We start from the raw sequence: 19,761 nt of genomic DNA on the forward strand, positions 1-19,761 counted from the left end.
GCCTCCGGACGTTGCCTTGTTGAACAGGGTTGTTTTGGCTATCCTGGGTCTTTTGTTTTTCCATACAAAATTGATTATTGTTCTTTCAAGGTCTGTGAAGAATTGTGCTGGGATTTTAATGGGGATTGCATTGAATCTGTAGATTGCTTTTGGCAGGATTGCCATTTTTACTACATTGATCCTACCTATCCAAGAGCATGGGAGATCTTTCCATTTTCTGAGGACTTCTTTAATTTCTTTCTTTAAAGATTCAAAGTTCTTATGATACAGGTCTTTCACTTGTTTGGTTAGCGTTACCCCAAGGTATTTTATGTTGGAGGTTTGTTCTTTCTATTGCTAGTTTCTTCTGGGTTTTTATCATAGCAAAGGTAAATTTGCTGCTTAAGTTCAAGCATGGTATGAGGAAGGGTGAGATATGGGGCAAGAAGACAAGAGGCTATGTTAGTGCTCAGCTTAGAGTCCCTACCCACAGCCAAAGTGATCACAGGTGTAAGGAATTTTTGAGTCAGTGATCCAGTTAACTACTGAGGAGAAAGCACATCAAGTGCCCTCAAGAGCCTTTAAATACCAGCTGGCTATCCAAAGAGCGCCCATGGCCCTCACCTCTCACACTCTTCTTCATGGTAATGCATTTCCCTTCAGGTGAAGCAGGGCTTATCATCACACATACCCACGCAGGGCAGCCATGGTCCAACAGGCAGGGCCCTCAGGAAATATTCTTGCCAATCCTCATCCGGGAATAAGCAACCTACCTTAACCAAGTCTCTGCAGTGTGGTTAATGTAGTATCTTGCAAATGTAATATACGTAATGTAATATATCCTCAATAGAGTACATATGTTCTCTATTTTTCATGTTCAAAAATATGTGCTCAGAGATGGGATATCACTTGCCCCTATCTAAAGGTGAACATCCTATGGGACAGAGAACTGACCTTAGATAAGTATGACTCCAAAGTCCGCATGCTTTCCTTCCTACTGCCCTTCTCTGCTGCAGCCCCCTGTTTCCATCGGCCCACCCTGCCGTGTGTGTTTATGTGTTCTGCCTACAAAGACAGCCGTGGGTAGAGGAGGAAATGCTGCCTACCAGTTGTGACAAATGCAGTGACATAGACCATTGCTATGTCTTTCCAAGAACAAAAGCCCATTTCCCAGGGGAAGATCTACAATAAATGAAGGTAAGATTTCAGTAATACCCCAGATCCTTGGGGTCATGCAGATCCCCCTTTACTTCATCAATAAGACTTAATACAGACTTCACAGGCCTGAAGGTATGGCACAGTGGCTAGGAGGACATGTGGCATGTGAGGGCCAATCTTGTGTGTAAACCTGACTACACCTGAAAGCAATTAAAACCCAAGGAAGTGGGCACACCTGTGAAAGAGTTTTCTTTTTTTCTTTCCCCCTCCCTCCCTCCCTCCTTCCTTCTCTCCCTCCCTTCCTTCCTTCCCTCCTTCTTTTTCTCTTTCTTTCTTTCTTTCTTTCTTTCTTTCTTTCTTTCTTTCTTTCTTTCTTTCTTTCTTTCTTTCTTTCTTTCTTTCTTTCTTTCTTTCTTTCTCTCTTTTTGAGACAGAATTTCTCTATAGCCCTGGCTGTCCTGGAACCCATTTTGTAGACTAGGCTGGCCTTGAATTCAGAGATCTGCCTGCCTCTGCCTCCTGAGTGCTGGGATTAAAGGCGTGAGCCACCACGCCTGGTGGGATTTTTCTTGACTGGATAATTTAAAGTAGGGAGATTCACCTTAGACCTGGATCATTTGAGGCTGGAAGAACCACAGGGAGTCTGGGTCACACCTACGTGTAGAAGGGAGTGGGAAAGGGAGCTTCTGCTTCTTCCCTGCACGCCTTTGCTCTTGCTGGCAAGTCCATCTGACCTGCCAAGGAGGCATTCCTCTACTGGTGTTAAAATCTACTTCCTCGGGATTCCAACACAGTCTGAGGAACAGCTGAGGCATCCAGCCTCTCGGACTGAACTACTGCATTCTTGGCCTTCCCATCAGGAGATAGCTATTGTTGGACTAGCGAGGCCACAGCCTGTAAGCCACTCTTACACGTACCCTTTTAATATGTAGATTCATTCCATCAGTTCTGTTCCTCCAGAGAACCCTGAGTAACACACTGCTCTTGCCGAAGACTTGCATTTAGTTCCCAGCACCCGTGTTAGATACCAGTTTCAGGAAATCTGATTCCATCTTCTGTCTTCTGTGGGCACACACACTGGCATGTACCACATACAGGCACACAAATAAAAATTAAAAAATTTAAGAGCTGGAGAGATGGCTCAGTCACTAAAAGTGCTCATTGCTTTGGCAGAGGTCCTCAGCTCCATTCCCAGCACCCACATCAGGCAGCTCACGGCCATCTGAAACTTCTGTTCCAGGGTAGCTGGTACCTTTTTCTGGATTCTTCTGACACCTGCACTTTGCTGTGCACACACATAATTTTAAAAAAAGGAGTTGGTAGAAATGCTAGCTAGGGGATGATAAGGGAGAAAAACGGTTTCCACAATTGAACAAATGTCGTGAGCAGACATATAGATGGCACAAACTTGTAGAGTAAACGTAATAGTGGAGCCTCAGAAGCGGAAGAGTTCTGCAATGTGGTTATCTATGTCCTTAACAAGAATTATAAGATCCTTCTGCTCCCGCCCCCTCCCCAGGCAGAGGTAATGGAAAGAGATTTATCTGGACGCTAGTAGCAATCCAGAGAGCGCCAGTCAACCTCTAGGTGAGGACGTGTGCCGGAAGTCAAGTTGCTGTGTGGAGAGTGACAGGAAGTACAAGTGCAGATCCCACGCAGGCTCAAACACAGTGGGCAATGATACTGGACCTGAGTGTCGGTTGCCATGTTTTGATCGAAGACCTCAGAGGGGAGATTAGTGGTCCTATTTGAGTTTCAAAAAACTGACTTGGCTGCCACGGTAGAAGATGGCTGCATATGTGTGAGAGGAGCACAGAGGGAGCCGTGGGAGGCTCTGGTGACGCCACCACCGGAAGTCATGATGACTGATCCCGTGGAGGATGGTGGAGACAGGAACCAGTGCGTGTGTCAGAGAAGGTTGGATGTATATGGATTTTTAGTAACTGGACCAGGATCACGTGAAGGGAAAGGACTGTGTACTGGTGGCACTCAGACTCATCAAGAGTGGAGATGGCCACTGTAACAATATTTTCCTTCCACTGTTAGGTGTCTACACTCAATCTTTGGCTTGTTAGGAGGGCAAGGCATAAATTAATCTCTCTCTCTCTCTTCCGTGTGTGGTGTGTGTGTGTGTGTGTGTGTGTGTGTGTGTGTGTGTGGTGTGGTGTGGTGTGGTGTGGTGTGGTGTGGTGTGTGGTCACAGTGCCTTTATGCCCATGTGGAGAACAGAGGACATTGGGTCTATCACTTTCCACTTACTCCTTGGAGTTAGGATCTCACCGAACCTGAAGTCCAAGCAACTCTCTGCCCTCCATAGTGCTGGTCCTCCTGTGTGCTCCCCACAGCGCTGGTCCTCCTGTGTGCTCCCCACAGCGCTGGTCCTCCTGTGTGCTCCCCACAGCGCTGGTCCTCCTGTGTGCTCCCCACAACGCTGCATCCTCCTGTGTGCTCCCCACAGCGCTGGTCCTCCTGTGTGCTCCCCACAGCGCTGGTCCTCCTGTGTGCTCCCCACAGCGCTGGTCCTCCTGTGTGCTCCCCACAACGCTGCATCCTCCTGTGTGCTCCCCACAGCGCTGGTCCTCCTGTGTGCTCCCCACAGCGCTGGTCCTCCTGTGTGCTCCCCACAACGCTGCATCCTCCTGTGTGCTCCCCACAGCGTTAGGCTACAAGTCAGCCAGTGCTTTATCTGGATTCTGGAGAGTGAATTTTATACTTTTGCAGCAAGTACTTTGCTGAGAATCTTCCTAGCCCTTCTTTTTTTTTTTGTCATTGTTTTGTTTGTGTTAAATTGGAAGTATGTTGCTGTGCCAAAGATGGGGAGGAAGGTATTCAGCCCACCCCACTCACTATCCCCCAAGTAATCAGACTGATTAACAGGCAAGCGTGGCTACTGCATGTACCAAGAAAGTGCTCTGCAGAGCTATGGCTGAGGAAGGAAGAGTAGACCAGGGTGCTGCTGTCAAGCTATTTTGGGGGACAGAGACCTTAGAAAAATCCTGCTACTTAAGGTGAGGATCTTGCCCAGTCTTCAGGTCACACCAAAGTCCTTGAGATCTCTTCCTTCCTACCTAAGCTGAAAGCTAAAATTCAAATTTGCAAGGGAAATATGACTAGCAATAACATCATGGTATAGGCGGCTGAGTCTGTCTCAGAAATTGTTTGCTGTTCTTCGAAGTGAGGCTGCTGTACCAGGACCTGGGTTGGTGGGGGAAGTCACACATAAGAAGGTGCCCACCAAGGAGTTCTTCAGGATGATTTTTTAAGTTATTTTATATGTATGGGTGTTTCTTTTGCATTCACATACGTGTACTACATTTGGTTTTTTTTTTTTTTTTTTTTTTGGTTTTACGATACAGGGTTTCTCTGTTTCGGAGGCTGTCGGTCCAGCCTGGCCTCGAACTCACAGAGATCCGCCTGCCTCTGCCTCCCGAGTGCTGGGATTAAAGGCGTGCGCCACCAACGCCCGGCTTGTGTACTACATTTGTAACTGGTTCCCCAGAGGCCTGAAGAGAGAGAAAGAGCCCCTGGAATTGGAGTTTCACAAGATTGTGAGCTGCTCTGTGGGTGCTGGGGACTGAACCCTGGTTCTCTGTAAGAGCAACACAGAGGCTTCTCTCCCACCCTGCAGGGTGCTTTGCTATTGTTACAGTCATTTAAAAATATGTATAGGTGTTTGGGTCTCACAGCATATGCCTGCAACACCAGCATTTGGATGGCTAAGGCAGAAAAATCACGAGTTTGAGGACAGCCTGGTCTACGTAGTGAGATCCTATCTCAAACTGAGAATATTGCCTTTAATTCATAGAAAATCACTTCTGCCTTCAAGTAGCCATCCCCTGTTAACACTAGCATCCTTGTGAGCTGCACAAGTCCAGGCTCTGGTTCTACCCTAGGGCTGGGCTGCTTGTGAGGCTCAGTGCCTGAGCCGTCCCTCCCCACGCTTGGTACATTAAAGCTTGGCTCTCTTGGTCAGGGCACGCACGTGGAGGGGGGGGGTTGTTGAAGGTCTGTACCTGTTGTTTAGGAAGCCAGGCTTCTACTTCTCAGTTCTGAAGGGAGCTTGGCAACTAACCCCTCTTGTGCCCCACCCTGAAACTGCTACGGTGAGGAGACAGGGTGCCTTGCCAAATCTGGCGAAAGGAAAGGGTTGTAGAGAGGAAACCAACACCGGTTTAGGCCTCTTTGCTTTAATTAACCATTAGGTCAAGAGACAGGCTGCAGCGTTCAGGCAGCAGCAGTGGTGGCCTTCGGGGTAGTTGCTGCTGCAGTCCCGCCTGTGCCTGCTGTACCACCCGCCTCTCCGTTGCTTGAGGCCCCACCACAAATTTTGAAGCTCAGAATACAGCAATGTTTTCCTTTGGGGCACATCCCCGTAGCAGGCTGTGTCGACAACTCTCCTTTTCTGCACACCTTCCTGCAGTTGCCCAATTGGTTCGCACACTTTTTCACATACCAGCTGCCTGCAGAGAGGAGAGCAAGCCATGATGCCTAGTTACTGAACAGGCATAGATAAAGCCATGCCTGGACAGAGCTTGGTGCCAGGCACCTTTAAACCCAATACTCAGAGGCAAAGGCAAAGATCGGTGGATCTCTGAGTTACAGGCTAGCCTCCTGGACTACGTAAGTGAATTCCAGGAGAGCATGGGCTATGTAGAGAGGCCCTGTCTCAAAAAAAAAACAACACACCAATAGCGTCCACCTTCTGAGCACTGTTTTCCCCAGGCTCTTGCCAGTTGCTGTTCAATTTTTCTTAGTCATGTAAACTTTCCCTGAAGAGTAAATTAGATTTTTTTTGAAAAGACCTGTCATTTCTGAAAGTAGAATTCTGTACTCACGTACAGTGCCATTTTCCAGCATTTTAAATGGGAAAAAATATAAAATGTTTTTATACCAAAAAAAAATCTGTGACCAGTTTCCTGAAATGTAACAAAAAACATAAATAAAGACCCAAATAGAAGCAATGGCACATTTAAAAAGGGGAATACACAAATCATTGTGGGCATTTCTCTCACCATTGTCAAAATACACATCCAGGGTTTTTGTTGATGATTGGTGAGATTTCCAAAGTCTCTCCATATTTCTGAGGTCCTACAAATGACAGGATTGTGACTCTAGACTTGTTTTACATATTGCCTTGTTAAAAGTGGATACTTAAGGGGGCTGGAGAGGTGGCTCAGTGCTGCTCCTGCAGAGAAACTGGGTTCAGTTCCCAGCACCCACACGGCAGCTGACAACTGTCTGTACCTCCAGTTCCAGGGGATCCGACTCCCTGTCCTGTGGCTACTACACCCTGGTGGTCCATACACCCACCAGCAAATACTCAAATACACAAAATAAAAATAAGTCTTTAAAATGTAGATAGCTTTGGAAAGACAGTTATAACATTTTCTTACACATTTAGATACTCTATACCTATCTGTATATGCCTCTATGGTATTGAGTTATAAGTGCATTCTATAATTTTGTTATTGTTGTTTTGAGACATTTCACTATGCAGCTCAGGCTAGCCTCGAATTTTTGCTTCAGCCTCCTGAGTGTTGAGATGCCGGGCGGTGAATCCCTCCTGTGTATTGGGGAGACACCCCTCAGGAGTACTTGTGTGTGTCTACATTATATATAACTGTGACTTACCTCACCCTGTGCTCTAATGCAAATGGATCCCTACTTCGAAATTTGTGGCCTAACTCATTCCTCTGGTCAGTATCAAGAACTTGGCCAGATATTTGGAATAAGATAATGAGCAAGAAGGCAAGGTCTAAGAACTTGATGACAGAGAGTGGGAGACAGCAAAGCCATAAGGAAGCGAGGAAGAAAAATAGCCACAGATTGTGAAAAGAGTCACAGACAGAAGGGTGTGGCGTGGGAACAGTCATGGACTAGTGCAGTCTTTGTTACAGTGCACCACTACTAATATCTCTTCTCAGCTCTTCAACCCCCCTCTGAGGACTAGACGAGAATCTTGTAAAAGAAAATTTTGTCCTTTAAATAAAATTTTAAGGGGAAATGAATGTATTGTAAGACATTTAAAAAATATAAATAGAAACTTGTTTTATAATACTCCTAAGAAATCTGAAGCAAAAAAAGTAAAAAACACAAATCCAAATAATAGTAACTAGTGGTAGATATGCCAGGTGAGGTAAGAGAAATGACACCTTGGATGGATCAATAGAACTTCTACTATTTACCTACAGGGTCAGAGAGGTCCCAGTAATACTTAGGTAAGAGTTTGTGGTGTCATTTACAATAATCACACATAAATGTGTACAATTGTGTGACAATTAAGAGTAAAACAGGGCTGTGTATCTAGCCCAATGCCAGAAGCCTATCAAGGAAAAGCCCCTGAGTGTGGTCCCCAGCTCCACAAATATGAAATAAAATAAAACAAAAGCCACACTGGTGCCACATGCCTCAAATCCTAGTGCCCAGGAGGCAGAGGCAGAAGAGCTGTGAGCTTGAAGCTAGATTGGGCCACACAGCAGGACCCTGTCTCAAAACATGTTAGTTAATTAATGCAACAAAACAAAACTGATATAGTGTGCAATCTCAGAATTTCAGAGGTTGAGGCAAGAAAACCACAAGTTCAAGGCCTGCTAGTCTATAGTGCAGGGCCCTGACTCAAAACCAACCCACCCACCATCCAACCTAAAAAGAGAAGGAATTCCTATACAGAGAGAACAGTCTGGTGCCAGCTCCACCAGCTCCCTGTACCCAAATGTAGTGTCGCTCTCTCCAGTCCCATAGCCGGGAATCAGAATACAACGTCCGTGAGGCTTGGGGAAGGGATACTACAGAAGCATCTTCATGGCCAACAAAGAGAAGTGGACAGGATTAGCCCAAGTGAGAGGACAAGGGGAGTCCAGAATGCCAGCAGCACCTCTCCCTCTGGAGGGGGTGGTCCTGGGTCTTCATTCCCTTTCCCCACTCTGGAATCCTTGAGGAGCTTTGAGAAAAACCTCAACTCCCTCCCAGTGAGGACCCTGCCCCTTAGCTCACGACATCAGGGATTCCTGTACAAGATGCTGTTCTAATCTGCACCAAGATTTTGCATTTACCTGTGACCAAATGGGTCAGGAGAATAATTATCACAAGAGTAGGTAATGGGGACTTCATGGCTCCTCTCAGTGGGCAGTAGGTTCTATGGAGTCCAGGACTCTCAGGCAGTATGACTCTGAGCACAGATCTGTATTGTCACCTTAGGAGGAAGTTGGGCTCAACCAGTAGAACAGGAGAATATAGGCGACTGTGTCAACCATGACTTCAGTCTATTGGCCAAGCGGCTCTGATTGAGAGAACACTACCCAGAGCCCTGCACTAGGTATGCCTTCAGGGCAGAAGGGTGGCTTAGAGGTGTGAGCCCTGTTAAGTACAGGGCAATTTACGGATAGGGAAGAATTGCAGCAAACATTTATATGACTCCCTGGAGGCTGGAGACTCACATCTGTGCTTTTCCAAGCCACATGTGTTAGCAGAGGGCCTACTTCAGTGCAGGGCATGCTACCTTCTCACCTGTGCGCAAGTTCTCCTGAAACACCGAGTCAGCCAGATGTTTACATGCGTCGTGCTTTTCTGCACATAAGTTCTGCATCACCTTATGCATCTATACACACACACACACACACACACACACACACACACGATTCTTTACCGAATTCTTTTCAGAGAAGAATCTACGTTATTGTTTATTAATTGAACAAGTTACTACTTTGCTGATAATCTGGGAACTCAGAAAGCCTTCTAAAATTAAAGTTTATTTACAAATATTTGTTTACTTAATATTGTGTGTGTGTGTGCGCGCGCGCGTGCATGTGTGCCTGAGTGTATGCATGTGCACCACATGAGTGAAGGAAGGGGCTGCAGAAGTCAGGAGGGTGTCAAGTGAGCCAACATGTGTGGCTTCTGGGAATTGAACCCAGGTCTTCTGCAGTAGCAGCAAGCACTTTGAACTGCTGAACCATCTCTAGCATTATCATTATTGTGTGCATACAATGTATGTGTGTATAATATGACAGGGTGCCATGACCCACATGTGCAGGTCAGAGCACAAGTTTTGGGGGTTGACTCTCTCCTTTGACCGTAGGACCTAAGGGTTTGAATGCAGCTCATCAGGCCTGTGTCGCAAGTGCTTTCACATGCTGGGCCATTTTTGCAGCCCCAGAAAAATCTTTTTATTTTTATTTTTATTTTTAATATGAGTGAATCAGCAAGTAGCTATTGCAGTTCAAACATGCCTTGAAGTTTGCATCTGTGTCCCTAGTCTTCAGCTTCCCAAGGCAAGGTGTGTCCCTTGCTCAGTATCAGGCTTTTATTTAAAAAGGGCATGGCAGATTTCTGTCTTTGTAAACATGTTTCTGAGAGAAAAGGCAACATTTTGAAACTAGTTGGATGTGTGTAGAAGATGGAATGAGTCTGGATGAGAAAAAGAATTAACTAATGCACTTCAAGGCACATGTCATTGTTTTACTATGGCAATGGCCATGCCACTTTGATCTTGTCCAGTCATGCCTCGGTGTTTTCTCTTCATGGGAGGAGCAGCCAAAGGGAATCTTATTTGTGTTGGTAAAGACGTTTGTGTGGTGAACTGGATCGTGACTGGAAGTGGCTAGGTCCTATAGAAGTTGTTCTGAAGTTTCTTGATTTCTTTTTAACATGATTTTTTATTGATTCTTTGGGAATTTTATATCACATACTCCAATCTCACCTACTTTCCAGTCCCTCCATATTTACTGTTCACCCTTGTATCAACCCCACAAGGAAAATTTAAAAAGAGATAAAAATAAAAAAATACAAGTAAAAAATAATTAAAACAAACAAAAAACCGAAACAGAACAAAAAAGTAAACAAACTTTGCCCCTCATCTTTCCTGCCTCTCCCTCACCTCTTCATTTGTCCTAGTGGCGGTGGGAGCTTCAGTGTGCCATGCAGCAGACCCTTTTGTCCAAACAACTTTACTTGCAAATGTTCATTGTGTAATGAGTTGTTGGCCAGGTTCAAGGCCTCTGACTTCTGGTACACCATCAATACTGGACCCTCACCACATCTTTCCTGGGATAGCCTGATATTTGTTGCCCTGAGTCATGAAGACTATGGTTCCAGATCATTCCCTTCACTCCCTCCAGCAGGTCATAGATGGGGTAGATGTCAGGACCATCTTAAAGCCCTGGATGTATGCCTGGGTGGTAGCTGAGTCTGTCAGCCAGGGCCTCTGGGGTCACCTTCCTAGGGTGAGAGGTGGAGCCATTGAAGAGCCCATAAGACACCAGCACTGCCCCAGGTGGTGGTCCAGACTCCGGAGCATCTGCATGCCTCCCCATGGCAACAGGCCCCACAGACACCAACAAAGCCCCTGGCCGCAGTAGAGCAATGGACCCAGACCTGGCCCTCGGTTGCAGCTTGGGCCCAGATGTCACCTTGGCCTCGGACAGCAGCACAGGGCACTCAGATCAGCTTTTTTTTTTTGTAATTCAGATGATTTATTTCTTTCAGGAATTAGAATATGTCATTCCATTCTCTCCCAACCTCTATTATTTTCTTCTCTGATAAAATCTATTGTTTCTCTAATGGAGATATCCTTAACTACGTCTTGGTGCTTTTGTTTTTATAAATTTAAAACCCTTTTCTGTTTAATGTACTTTTGGCAGTTTGGCTATAATAAGCTGTGGGGAAAATATTTTGTGCTCATGACTAGTTAGTGTTTTATAAACCTCTTGCCCAGGTGTAATGTTTAGTTTAAGTTGTCAGTTTGGCATAATCTAGAATCACTTGGAAAGAGAGTTATGTCCACTCAATTAGCCTGTGGACATGTCTGTTGGGAATTGTCTCAATAAAGTTAGTTGATGTGGGAAGACTCAGCCCACTGTGGGCAGCGCCACTCCCTAGGCAAGATGCCCAGAACTGTATAAATGGAGAAATGATCTGACCACTAGTAAGCAAGTGAGTGATTTTGTGTGAATTAATTTCTCTGTGCTCTTGACTGTGGGTATGTTGTTTGAAGTTTTTGCCTTGACTTTCTTACAATGATTGAATGTAACTGGAGCTGTAAGCTGAAATAAGTCCCTCTCCCATTGTTTGCTGTCTTCTAGGGTATTTTATCTCAGCAACAGAAATGGAACTAGGGTATTCTGATGGCTAATCTTAGCTGTCAACCGGGCACACCCAGGGAAGAAGAAATCTCAATTGAGGAACTGCTTCTTGTAGGTATGTCTGTGGATCATTTTCTTTATTGGTATTGCTATAGCTGGTCCAGCACATGCTGGACAATGCCATCTATAGGCGGGTGGGCATGGGCTATGTAAGAAAGGGAGCTGACTGAGCCTGGGAGCAAGCCAATAAGTAGCATTCCTCTGTGGATTCTACTTCAAGCTCCTGCCTTGAGTTCTTGTCCTGGCTTCCTTTGACAATGAACTATAGCCAGTAAGGTGAAATAACCTATTTTTTCTCCAAGTTGCTTTTGGTCACTGTGTTTGTCATAACAACAGAAAGCTAACTAGAACTGACACCATAGATATCCATATTTTTACCAGGATCAGTGAAGTTTTCTGATATTATTTTATTAAGTAGGTTCTCTACACTCTTGAGTTTTTTTCTCTTTATCTATGGATATTTTCTTTTCTTCCTTTTATCTTCAGGTATTCTAACTATTTAGATGTTTACATAAGGACAAAGCATCTGTATATTTGTATTTCAAAACAGCCATGTAGCATGATTCCTGACAGTCATTCCAGTTAGGCCAAATGATCATTACCAGCATCATCCTAAAACAGCTTTGTTTTGGGTGGGTTAACTTATTTCCTTCCTTGATCCCAGGGTTTCTTTTGAGAAAACAGTCAGTTGCTATTCCCCAGCAAACCCATTCTGTTGGAATCGTTTCACTCTGCAGCTCAGTGAAAGCTCTCTTCCCACAAGGTCTGGTGAAAGCTGTTTGACACCTGCTTCTTGTAGCAACTGAAAATTACAACTCATGATTTAATTGGAGAGCATGGCTTGGCCTTCCCAGAGGTCCTTTCTACTATGCTAATCCTGTCACTGGACTGCGGCAGATCTCTTCCTGGATTATCTGACGACTCTCAGGTGTCTTCTAGACTCCTGTTTTATCTTCACAGAAGCATTTATTTTTCATAAATGTTTATAAGTGTTTAGTTCTTTGGTTTGTTACTATTATTTTGAGAGGTCTGAGGGGTAGTTACCACACCAGAAAGACACTGGAATTTGCTGGGATTCTCTTTAACTTCTTCAGTGTTCCTATCCTCTGTGGCCTATGGTGACAGTGACTCTGACCCTACTGTGCCACTCTATCTCTGCAGAAATTTTCATTCATATCCACTATTATCTTTCCAATTTTCTGAAACTCTTTTTACTGCAATGCGCTAGGTCTCACTGAGCCTTTGCAAAGTGACCATGTTTTAAAATTCTTTTTCAGTTATTTTATACGTATCTGTTGCTTTTAGGAATTGTTATGTTCTTTTGAAAGTATCCTGTTTCACTGAGCCAAACTCTGGAATCCAGTTGTAAAGGAGGAGCGATGAACAAAGGGATCAAGACCATGCTGGGGAAACCCACAGAAACAGCTGACCTGATCATGTGGGTGTGCATGGACCCCAGTCTAACTGCTGGGGAACCAGCAGGACCAAAGCCCCTGAACATGGGTGTCAGTTGGGAGGACAGGGCAGTCTATGGGGCCTTTGGCAGTGGAACCAATATTTAGTTCTAGTGCATGAACTTTGGGAGCCCATTCCCTTTGGAGGAATACTCTCTCAGCCTAGATATATGGGGGAGTGCCTAGGCCCTGCCCCAAATGATGTGATAGACTTTGATGATCCCCCATGGGAGGCCTCACCCTCCCTGAAGAGTGAATAAGGGGTGGGATGGGGACTTGGCAGGTTGGGGCATGGGAGGATGGGAGGGAGTGGGAACTAGGATTGGTATGTAAAATAAGATTGTTTTTAATTTAAATAGAAAGTTTAAAAAAGAAACTCTAAACTATTCACCGAACGTTGTAACCGTAGTATATGATGATATCTCTTGAAACACGAAGAAGCATATAAGACAAAGAAAATATTCTAATTAATTAAAAAAAGAAAGTATCCTGTTTCATTCCCACCTCCTATATTTACCACAGGTTTTCCTAGAGCTCTTGAGTTATTTCCCTCTCATGAATTAGTGTAAGGTGCCAGTTAAGGTCTTATTGTAGCCAGGTACACACCTGTGAGCCTGTCACTTGAGAGGCTGAGGCAGGAGGAATGTGAGTTCAAACCTAGGCTAATCAGTGAGTTCTAAGACTGTTTGGACACAATAAGAACCTACCTCAAAACAACAGCAACACCCCCCCAACCCTGTTTCTCCTCACATCTTTTGAAACAAGTGAATGTGGCCAGAGAATTAAAGTGTGAGAAGAGAGCTCCTTCCTTTGAACTTAGGCAAGGATGTAGCCCTACATCACCTCTGTACTTCGTGGCTTAGTAGTTGGAAAGTGCTGCTGTGTGTGCCACGAAACACAAGAAACAAAAGGTTCTGTCCTCTACAGACTTGGGTCTTATTTTCCTCATAAGGCAGGGGTGCAGAGATGTTAAAACATCTGTGCTGGATACCTTCCCATGTTAAAACATCTTCATCATGCTAAACACCTTCCCTTCTTCTGTCCACATATCCTTAGGCATCCTCAGCTGCCAGGGTAGATGGTAGCTTTGCCTCCATTATGGTTCCATGCTGAAATAAAAACAGGACAGACAACAGAGGATGACCACTTGAGTCTGCACCTCCCTGGCCTCCCTCTTTGTAATCAACTTGCCATCCTCTATTCTCAGCCTCCCCTGTGCTGGGACCACAGCCTGGCTCCCTGCCCTTCCTTTAAGGAGTCTTCCAGAGACTAGGGCTACAGCGCCTACATATAACTGCTAATTATTGCGCCACATTCTACAGCTGCGTGCTTAGAAGTTGGAGAAGTAGGTTATATGTTCAGGTCGCTGCTTCCAAGCTGTCATTCCCCCAGCATAACACAAAACAGTAAGGTACAAATAAACAGAGATGCCAAGAGTGCATTCACACATCAGGACTGAGTTCTCCAACGAATCCAGTAACTTCTGTAGGGCCAACCAACCGTCCCTTTCTTAGAACACCGGAATCTGATCGCACCGACAGCCTTCGGGCACATCTCAGGGTCTGAGTCACATCACAGAGGTTAAGAGCAGAACAGCACTTTTGTGCTTCCAGCCATGAAAAGATTTGGGAGATAGAAGAGCTTTGACAGCAGGTGGCAGGTGTGTTACCCTCAGCACTGCTGTTGCCCAGGATCCTCCTAGAATGGCCCATCAAATTCTGCTTACAGCACCCAACTGCTTTTTTAGTCTAAAGTCCTGGAGTCTTACACATTCCTCCAAAAACCAGCAGCCCACTCTCTCTGGTACCAGTTTCTACATTAGTTACTCAAAAAGAAAAGAAAACAAACAAACAAAAACCCCCACCATGATCAAAAGCAACTTATGGAAGAAAGTTTATTTGTCTACAGTTCTAGATAAGTTCATAATGGCGAGGAAGGCGCAGCCACAGGCTGCCAGAGCGGGAAGCTGGCTGCTCACCGTTTGTTAGCACACTGGAAAGCAGAGCAAAGCTACAGACTCTCACAGCCCAAGGCTCTGTCTCCTAAAGGTTTCAGAATCTCCCCAAACAGGACCAACAGGGAACCAAGTGTTAAATAAAACACTTGAGCATATGGGGAAGATTCTCATTCAGATCACACAGCTGAGGACTGTCAGTTACACATCCTGTGTGTGAGTGAGATGTGTGAGAGACAGAGACGTAAAGACAGAAATGCAGGGCAGAGAGGCGAGCTCTGGAGCCAACGCATGCAGGCAACCGTCAAAGCAGGAAGGCGAAGGTGATGCTTTCTCTAGAAGTGACTGACTCAGAGGTCTGTTTAGCAATTGTGACTTCCAGAACACAAATTATAAATTGTACATGAGGCTAGAGAGAGGGCTCAGTAGTTAAGAACAATGGCTGCTCTCTATAGGATCTGGGTCCCAGCACCACATAGCCTCTCTCTTAACTCCAGCTCAAGAGGATCTGATGCCCTCTTGTGGCCTCCATGGGTACTGTGTGCATGTGATGAATTGACACCCATTCAGACAAAAACACCCATATGCATAAAATGAAATACCTTTAAAAAGTGTACACAGTTAACTTGTGAGGTTTTGTTTGGTTTTTGAGACAGAGTGTCATGTGTTCCAGGATGGCATCAAACTCACTATGTAGCTGAAGCTGAGGATGACCCTGAGCTTCTGGTCTCTACTTCCACAGTTCAGGGGTTATAGGATTGAGGCCCCACACTGAGTTTATGCACTGTTGGGGATACAGGCTTGAACCCGCACCGAGTTTAAGCAGAGCTGCGGGATCACACTCTTGTTCCCCTACAGGTCACCAGACAATGTGCCAACTGAGCAACAGTCTCATCCCAAATTACTGTTTTAATTGAAAAAATTATAGAAAAACAATAGGAAATTAATTCCAATTCTGGTACCTAAAAGTGCTACTGTAACAAACACCCAGAAGAGTGACAGGAGTTCACACCGGGTTAGGCAGCCGTGGGAAGCAGCTTGAGGCAAACGATACAAAAAGCCTGATTTCTTTGAACAGATTCTTGAGGAATCTGAATGTGAATAGATATGCAGAAGGACCCTATGGCACAGAGGGGTCCATGGCACAGACAGCCTGGTTCAAAATGGAGCCAGCGGGCATTAAAAACATATCGGTGGGAGTAGGAGGGGGCAGGGGTACATTCTATAAAACTCTTAAAATCAGTTAAAATATTTAAAAACAACATTAAACAAAAATAAGAAAGGAAAAGCAAAGTCCAAACAACATCCAATGCATCTCTCCTGCTCTGGCATCTAGCCCAGGCCTGGGTCTGACTGGTTTCTGATTGGCTGACCCTGAGGCTGCCTCTGCCTTCCAAAGGGAGGTTTAGCCAAGCTGGAAATACAAGTGACCCCTTCCCCCTGCCGGGGTAGGGTCGGCACCTGAAATGCACCGAAGTCTTGGTTTAAAGGCAGCACCTGCATGAGCCAGGAAACCTCAGCTCATGATTCAGACAGAAACAGAGTCACAGCAGTGTGCCCACCCAACACCTGCCAAAAGCAGACGATGAGAAACAAGGCAAGGCTTTCCTTCGTTATGACAAGAAATAAACTAGATATAAAGCTTTTAGTCCACAAAGATAAGGTAGGTAATAGAGTAGTTCCCCTAAATTTGTCAAATACAAATGGACTGGATGTTGTAAACGTAATTCTTACTTGATAACTGTTTTTGTTGCATATAATTTCACTATGTTAAAGTTAAAACCTTCCTTTTTAATTAAAGGAAAAGGGGGGAAATGCTGTGGAATAATCTTTTGTACACTATGAAGATGTGTTGCTCTCATTGGTTTAACAAAGATCCAACTGGCCAATAGCTAAACAGGAAGAATTTGAGGAGTATCGAAGTTCTGGTAGAATTCTGTGCTGAAACCTCTGGCCCTGGGCTCTTTTTGGTTGGGAGACTTTTGATGACTGTTTCTATTTCCATAGGGGTTATAGGTCTATTTAATTTGTTTATCTGGTCTTGATTTAATTTTTAATTTAATTGTCCATTTCCTTTAAATTTTCCAATTTTATAGAGTACAGGTTTTTGAAGTACAACCTGATGATTTTCTGGATTTCCTCAGTGTCTGTTGTTATGTCCCCCTTTTCATTTCTGATTTTATTAATTTGGACATCCTCTGTCTTTTGGTTAGTGTGGATAAAGTTTTGTCTATCTTGTTGATTTTCCTGAAGAACCATCTCTTTTTATCATTGATTCTTGGTATTTTTTATTGGTTTCTATTTTATTGATTTCAGCCCTCAATTTGATTATTTCAGCCATCTACTGCTCCTGGGTGAGTTTGCTTCTTTTTGTTCTAGAGCTGTCAGTTGTTCTGTTAATTCGCTAGTGTGGGATTTCTCTAGTTTCTTCATGTAGGCATTTAGTGCTATGAACTTTCCTCTTAGCACTGCTTTCATTGTGTCCTATAAGTTTGGGTATGTTTTACTGTCATTCTCACTGAATTTTAGGACGTCTTTAATTTCTTTCTTTATTTCTTTCTTGACCCAATGGTGAATCAGGTGAGCATTGTTCAATTTCTATGAGTTTATGGGCTTTCTGCAATTAGTGTTGTTGTTGACTTGTAACTTTTGGCCATAGCGATCCAATGAGATACAGGGATTATTTCAATTTTTTTGTACCTGTTGAGGTTTGCTTTGTTACCAAGTATATGATAAATTTTAGAGAAGTTTCCATGGAGTGCCAAGAAGACGGTATATTCTTTTGTGTTTGGGTGGAATGTTCTATAGATGTCTGTTAGACCCATTTGAGTCATAACATATGTAAATTTCTTCATTTCTCTGTTAAATTTCTGTCTGGCAGACCTGTCCAGTGGTGAGAGTGGGGAGTTGAAGTCTCCCACTCTTAGTGTGTGTGACTTGATATGTAATTTAAGCTTTAGTAAGGTTTCTTTTATAAATGAGGGTGCCCTTGTATGTGGGGCATAGATGTTCAGAATTGATGATGGATTTTCCTGTGATGAATATGAAATGACCCTCTTTTGACTAGCTTTAGTTCAAAGTCTATTTGTTAGATAGTAGGATAGCTACATCAGCTTGTTTATTAGGTCCATTTGATTGCAAAATCTTTTCCCAACCCTTTAATCTGAGGTAATTTCTGTCTTTGTAGGTGAGGTGTGTTTCTTGTATACAACAAAGGACAGATTCTGTTTTCCTATTCATCTGTTAGCTTGTGTCTTTTTATAGGTGAATTCAGTCCACTGATATTAAGGGATAATAATGACCAGTGATTGCTAGTTGCTGTTATTTTGTTTCTGTTGTTGTTGTTGGTACTATTGTGTGTGTGTATTTCTCTTTTAGGGATTTGATGGCATGGTATTATCTATTGCCAATGTTTTTGTGGCTAAAGCTACCTTCCTTGAGTTGGAGTTTTCCTTCTAGTACTTTCTGTAGGGTTGAATTTGTAGACAGATGTTGTTTAAATCTGGTTTTGTCATGGAATAGCTTGTTTTCTCCATCTATAATGATTTAAAGCTTTGCTGGATATAGTGGTCTGCACTGACACCCATGGTCTCTGAGTGTCTGTATAACACCTGACCAGGACCTTCTGGCTTTCATTGTTTCCATTGAGAAATCAGGTGTAATTTTGATAGGTCTGCATTTATATGTTGCTTGGCCTTTTACCTTTGCAGCTCCTAATAGTCTTTCTTCATTCTTTATGTTTAGTGTTTTGATTATTATATGGTGAGAGGACTTTCTTCTTTTTCTCCTCATTCTCCTTCTCCTCCTCCTTCTTCTTTCTGTCCAGTCTATTTGGTGTTCTGTAAGAGTTTTATACTTTCATAGGCATGTCTGTCTTTAGGATGGGGCCATTTTCTTCTATGATTTTGTTGAATATATTTTCTGTGCCTTTGAGCTAGAGTTCCCTCAGTTTGTGTTTTCTTTTTTTTTTTTTTTTTTTTTGGTTTTTACGAGACAGGGTTTCTCTGTATTGTTTCGGAGGTTATCGGTCCAGCCTGGCCTCGAACTCACAGAGATCCGCCTGCCTCTGCCTCCCGAGTGCTGGGATTAAAGGCGTGCGCCACCACCACCCGGCAGTTTGTGTTTTCTTTATAGCCTCTATTTCAGTTTTCAAGCCTTGAGCTGTTTCCTTCATGTATTTGATTGCCTTTTCTTTTAGGGATTTGTTGATATTTTCCAATTTTTTGTTTGTCTTTTCCTCCATTTCATTAAGGAAAATTTTCATTTCCTCTTTAAGACCCTCAATCATCTTCATAGTGTTATTTTTAATGTTGTTTTCTTCTGCTTCATCTGCATTGGGACATTCAGGTCTTGTTGCTGTAGAACCACTAATTTCTGGTGGTGCTGCATTGCTCTGTGTTATTGAATGTATTCTTACACTGTTATCTACCCATCTCTTCCTCCGATCGGTACAGGTGGAGCCTGTGCTTTTGGGTGTGTCTCTTCCTCCAGTTGGTGTAGCTGGGAGCTGTGGTCTCTTGACCAGGTGCAGGTGCAGGTATAGGCAGGTTTGATCCTCTGGTGATTGCTCCTCCAGGTGTAGATGTGCCCAAGGCTCAGATGGTCTCTCTTCTCAGTGCAGCTGGGGCCAGGAGTCCAGCGTTCACTCCTTCAGGTGCAGGTGATGCTTAGTTAGGCTCCTTTGATGGCTCCTCCAAGTGCAGGTGGGGTGAGGCTAAGGTTCTGGTGGTTGGATAGTTTCTGGTGGCCGCTGCTGTCTCCATGGCTTGCCTTGGCACTGATGCTGTCCCTGGACATGCCTAGAGGCACTTCTTAAGATAGTTTCTGGAAGCTGCTGCTGTCGATATTTCCTCTTACTTGGCTGCTGACACTCTCTCTCTGCCCCAGCTTCCTGCTCGGCCACTGATGTGCTCACTCACTCTCTCTGTCTCTCTCTCTCTATGTCTCTGTCTCTGTCTCTGTCTCTGTCTGTCTCTCTCCTGTCATTTTCATTTCATTTAAAAACTGCTTTTGTCAGATACAAAATTCTTAGTTGATAGAATGTGCCTTTTAAGCTGGGTGTTGGTGGCGCATGCCT

At 44.2% G+C, this 19,761-nt stretch overlaps 1 long non-coding RNA gene across 1 annotated transcript; it reads left to right on the top strand.

Moving 5' to 3' along the window:
* Positions 1 to 1,023: 1,023 nt before the first annotated feature.
* On the top strand, positions 1,024 to 12,854 carry LOC110339302. The gene is made up of 3 exons (XR_002381419.2): positions 1,024 to 1,176; positions 11,217 to 11,331; positions 12,582 to 12,854. It is a non-coding gene; the product is annotated as an uncharacterized LOC110339302 (long non-coding RNA).
* The last annotated feature ends 6,907 nt before the right edge of the window (positions 12,855 to 19,761 follow it).

This window comes from Mesocricetus auratus, unplaced genomic scaffold (assembly GCF_017639785.1).
Source record: "Mesocricetus auratus isolate SY011 unplaced genomic scaffold, BCM_Maur_2.0 Super-Scaffold_100004, whole genome shotgun sequence".
Classification (NCBI taxonomy): domain Eukaryota; kingdom Metazoa; phylum Chordata; class Mammalia; order Rodentia; family Cricetidae; genus Mesocricetus; species Mesocricetus auratus.